Raw genomic sequence first — 5,652 nt, forward strand, 5'->3', positions numbered from 1 at the left:
AAATAATAATATATGTAGAATATGAAATATAAACAACAATATTATGAATAATATAATTAAAAATAAAAACTATTGAAACTTGTATTAGATGAATTAGTCGTTTTAGTATTTTGACAAAGACAATTATTTTATACAATGAAATTATTTTTTAAAGTTATATGGATTTCAATCTCATATATATTATATGTTTGGAGATTTGTAGTTAAAATGCACAAATAACTACTTGGAAAGTTAAGTTTTAATGTGTATTACATGATAATTTTGCAGTATGCCAAAGAATAAAACCAACTCAGAAAATACAGAGTATTGTTTCCTCGATCTAAAAGATATAAGATCCTTAGAGTTAAAAGGTTTAAGAAGACATCAAATTTTCCTAACATGATAGACATGAAAAATACAGCATATTATCGTCAACACAGGCAAAATACAGAGACTCCATATCAGGGAAAGAAAGTTAGAAAGGAGCAAAAATAATTATTTGTAAAAAAGATATAACTAATTTAGGAGTAATAAGTCGATCAACAACATCAATCTCTCTGATCCTTCTTCAATCAAATATTCACACAACTCAGAATTACTGGTGCTAGTTGTCCGAACACGCAAAAGAACACCTTGTTAATTATATAATCCACACCCTGGAACCAAAAAAAAGATACAAGACAAAACAAACCCTAAGAAATAAACTCAAAATCCTATTATTATTTATTATTATTATTATTATTATTATTATTATTATTATTATTATTATTGCATTGATAGTGTAATTTATATATGTATCCAATAAGATAGAATTGGATGCATTATTACATTATAAATGCATACAAATTAAATGTTAATAAAAATACATGAAACACATTGATATATGCACTTACATCTTTAACTTTAATTTCCAATTTGAGTTTAACATGTTATCCATCTCTTCCATCATTAGTTGCTTCTCTAAGAACCTCCTGTTACAACAAACATTAGAAAGTATAAAGCACTGATCCTGAAACAAAATGAAGTGAAAAATAGAAAGCAACAATATTAAATAATAATCCAAAATGGCTTGGGACCACTAAATACTTAAAGAACTACTTGCGTATCCCTTAATGCACACCAAGCTTTTGCGTTCTTAGGACTCAGTCAAATCTGAAAGCGCCGAGTCAAGTCGCTCGCGTTCACTCGTTACGAGTTTCAACTCGACTCTCTAAAACAACGTATCACCACGTTCTTCATCAGCAACGAGAAATACCCAACGTCACATCTCAATAGTGGAGAGTCTCTTCCAACATGAGGAAGAGGCTGCAAAAATGGTCACAGGATATTGCAAACAAATCATGAGAACTTAAGTACGGTATAAATCATGAAAGAACCTCAGCATTTGCATTTGTATAATCGTAGAACTTGAAAGCAAATTACTATACTTATAAATCATTATATCAAAATCTACTCACAATAATTAACAATTGAGACAAATAATTGGATTTTCATTTTTCATCTTCGCCGACATTGGCAACCTGTATTTCACATCTCCTTAGTTCTTCCTTTATTGCCTTTGATCTAGAAATGCTTGGCATACTCAAATATTACAGTGACTTCTACAACCTAAATAAAAGGAAATTGAATTTATAATATATAATAAATCATATTAGTTGTTAGAAAGATCATAGACGACAAGACAAATCTTGATAGCTGGTATGGTATAGATAAAAGAATAGTATGATAATCCTACATAAGGCACATTCTCAACTTCTTTAGTTAGACCCATAAAGATTAGAATGGGAACACATATTTCCAGGAACACATCACCACCTTCCTTTATTAACTGTTTCTTGCTGTCCCTGAAATAAACAATTGATTACATTAAGCAAAAATCCAAATTCATTAATACCTCTAGTATAAATTATAATAGGTTCACCTTCAACAGTTACTATGTCAATCTCACCTTTCACTGAAACCAGAAAAACTAATAGAATAATCAACAACTAAGTTATGAATACTAAAAGATATGAAATGAAGAAAAATTGAACACAACCAAAAGTAATATTTTTTAAACTGATATGAAAGTAAATGAAGAAAATGTATGAACTTTTTCACTGATATATGAAAAGCAACATGTCGCAAAAGTTTATTATCCACACATTTTTGAAAGCCAACAGGTAGAAGACTGTCGCCACACTTGTCACCGGAAAACTCTGAATCCTGACCACATGTTCCTCACAAATTTGTCACCGCCGCCGAAGTATCCATTCATCCTCCTCTCCCTTGTTTGCACCACCGTGGCTGCAAATTTTCCCCAATTTTGATCGGTATCCCTCATTTTTCCTATTTTTATTTCGATTTATGTTTTGATTCTGAAATAGAGAAAAGAGAGAAGAAAGAAGAGGAAGAGAAAAATAAAGAAGAAGAGGAAGAAAGAAAAAGATTAAGAGAAAGATTGCTCTGGAAGTGAGAGAAGATGGAAGTTCCGAGTGAGAAGTGAGATAAAAGAGAAAAGGGAAAAGAAATTTGAATTGGACTGACATTGGAAAAAGAGAAAAGAGAAAAGGTTGAATTTGATAGGTTGGTTTGGAACTAAATATAATCAAGTGACATCATCAATGGATCTAAACCTAAAAGACTAAAGCATAATACAATACTACTCCGGCCTGAATTATAAGCAAAAAAGATAAGTTTTACGTTTATTAAGAAATATACTTAAGTGCATTTAAGTTTCTTGATTTTATGTGAGAGAGACAACACAATTAGTAGTATATCCTCAATTAAATTGTCTTCTAGTAACAATAAAGTAATTAATGCAAGGATACTTTTGGAATAAAGGCATTAAATGTACCTAGATTTGTTGATATTGGTTTATATTTAAGGCCAAAAAAATTAGAAAACTTTTGTTTATAAATAAGGTCGGAGGGAGTAAGTATTTAGTTGGAATTCAACAATGTGACATCATTAGTTGCAAAAAGTAATTTTATGACCAAAATTGTCCCCATTTTAAGGATGCGATAAATTTAGAGTGAAGGACAAAGATAACTTTTCCAAGACATATTCTTTTCTTATATTATAGATAAGTGTGGTTTTTTTACCGAGATAACCTAGTTTTTCAAAAAAAAACCCAAAATACCCCAGGTTTCAGAAAAATTCTCAATCTACCCCATATTTAGGAGGTGTCGCCAATTGAATTGGCGACTCCTCTTAAATCTTGAATGGAGGCGCCAATTGGATTGGCTATGGCAGGTGTCCTAGCCAATCCAATTGGCGCCTATGTGTAAGGTTTAAGAGGAGGCGTCAATTCAATTGGCGACACCCTTAAACAAGCCTCAAATGACAAAACCTACAACATGAAAGTTGTAGATCTTTTCAAGACAATGAATTTGGACATAAATTTTGCAACATTTGGATTTTTTATGAGAAAGTTATGGACAGTTGAAGTTGGACTTCTGAGTTTTTCAACTATTATCTGACCTATAATGTTTTGTATTATCGCATGTGTTTCTTTTAGAGTTATGAAATTTTGTCCAACATAACAATTTAAGTAGACATCTCAAATTTTCCAATGCACTTGGTCCCACCTCAAAATAATTAAAAATGAGTGAGTTAGGTCCTTGCGAAGTTGACCCAAAATTAGGGTTTCTGTCAAAACATGTGTATGTGAATTTTGCCAAAAGGGACCAACTTCAAGCCCTTCTGTTTGAATGATAAAACCCTCAAATGACAATACCTTCAACATAAAAGTTGTATATCTTTTCAATAAAATGAATTTGGACTAAAATTTTGCATCATTTGCATTTTTTTGAGAAAGGTATGGGCACCTGAACTTGGACTCTTTGACATTTCAATTGTTATGTGGCCTATAATGTTTTGTATTATTACATGTGTTTATTTTTGAATTATGAAATTTTGTCCAACATAACAATTTAAGTAGACATCTAAAAATTTCCAATGCACTTTGTCCCACCTCAAAATCATAAAAAATGAGTGAGTTAGGTTCTTGGGTAGTTGACCCAAAATTAGGGTTTCAATCAAAACATGTGTATGTGAATTTTGCCAAAATGGAGTTTAGACAAAGAAACCTAATGTTTGGAGTTTACACAAAGATAAATTTGATATAATACGACTTGATATTAATAAAATTTGGAGTTTACACAAAGAAACCTAATGGTGATGACCGGGATCACCTAACCGACCTCCGGTCCCACATCCTCTAGCTACCCTAACCCTTGGCCCTAACCCACGTTGACGATTCTGCACCGGTGTTTGTTCATCTGAGGGGCCAGGAGCGTCATTACCTCCTACAGGAGAAGATCCATTGAGGTATTCAGCCAAGTCAGCATAGTCTTCAGTATTCAATGATGGTGTAGCGGCGTAGCTGAGCTCATGACCCATGCCAGAGAAGTTGGGATGTGGTTGACTCATGGATGGGCGACCGGGACTGTTGAAGGGAGACATGGGTGTGAATGATGCGTCTAGGAAAGGTTGGAAAGGTTGTTGGGGTGTTTGGAAGAGATATGGTTGTGGGATGTTTTGGTTTTGTGATGTTTGGGCTTCTTGGCTACGGTAGGAGGAGGGGCGGTTAGTGTTTTGGCTAAGGCGACTTTGGTAGGGTGATGGTGTGGGTGCGAAGCGATGTTCGGTCTGAGGTTGATGGTCAATTTGTTGGTGGTGGTATGAGGTATGTTCTTGGTATTAGGGTTGGGTGAGTGCCAGCAATGATCAGGTGCCCATGTCAAAGAGTCCAAGTTCAGGTGCCCATACCTTTCTCAAAAAAAAATGCAAATGATGCAAAATTTTAGTCCAAATTCATTGTCTTGAAAATATCTACAACTTTTATGTTGAAGGTTTTGTCATTTGAGGGTTTTATCATTCAAACAGAAGGGCTTGAAGTTAGTCCCTTTTGGCAAAACTCACATACACATGTTTTGACAGAAACCCTAATTTTGGGTCAACTTCGCAAGGACCTAACTCACTCATTTTTAATTATTTTGAGGTGGGACCAAGTGAATTGCAAAATTTGATATGTCTACTTCAGTTGTTATGTTGGACAAAATTTCATAATTCTAAAAGAAACACATGGGATAATACAAAACATTATAGGTCAGATAATAGTTGAAAAACTCGGAAGTCCAACTTCAACTGCCCATAACTTTCTCATAAAAAATCCAAATGATGCAACATTTATGTCCAAATTCATTGTCTTGAAAAGATCTACAACTTTCATGTTGGAGGTTTTGTCATTTGAGGCTTTTTTAAGGGAGTCGCCAATTGAATTGGCGCCTCCTCTTAAAACTTACACATAGGCGCCAATTGGATTGGCTAGGGCACCTGGGGTATTTTGGAAAAAAATTCGAAAAACTGGGTTATCTCGGTAAAAAAACCGATAAGTGTAGTCATTTAATAATTTTAATATTTTTTTAATATTTTAATTTTCATTATAATTATGTGTTTTAATTGAAACCTTAACCTCTTTTTTCTTTTATAATTTTAAATTTTATATTATTGACAAAGACGGTGACCTCCAAACAAAATAATTTCAAGTTTTATACAAAATTTTATCATTTAACAGTTTATTTTACTTTATTTAAAATTGAAATTGAATTATATTTAGTGTAGGTACAATATCATAAAATTGAATTAAGAATTTTAGTTAGTACATATTTGAATTAGAAATTAAATTTG

At 32.8% G+C, this 5,652-nt stretch overlaps 1 long non-coding RNA gene across 4 annotated transcripts; it reads right to left on the reverse strand.

Annotated features, from left to right (window-relative positions):
• Window positions 1-318: 318 nt before the first annotated feature.
• Window positions 319-2,504, reverse strand: LOC127115610 (uncharacterized). 4 transcript variants are annotated; one of them, XR_007800806.1, is made up of 5 exons: window positions 2,124-2,504; window positions 1,715-1,823; window positions 1,437-1,587; window positions 873-1,284; window positions 319-635 (listed from the first exon to the last, which is right to left on the reverse strand). It is a non-coding gene; the product is annotated as an uncharacterized LOC127115610 (long non-coding RNA). The 4 variants fall into 4 exon arrangements; XR_007800804.1 differs by having other exon boundaries at window positions 1,437-1,823; XR_007800805.1 differs by having other exon boundaries at window positions 1,715-2,504.
• Window positions 2,505-5,652: the final 3,148 nt, after the last annotated feature.

Source organism: Lathyrus oleraceus, chromosome 1 (assembly GCF_024323335.1).
Source record: "Lathyrus oleraceus cultivar Zhongwan6 chromosome 1, CAAS_Psat_ZW6_1.0, whole genome shotgun sequence".
Classification (NCBI taxonomy): domain Eukaryota; kingdom Viridiplantae; phylum Streptophyta; class Magnoliopsida; order Fabales; family Fabaceae; genus Lathyrus; species Lathyrus oleraceus.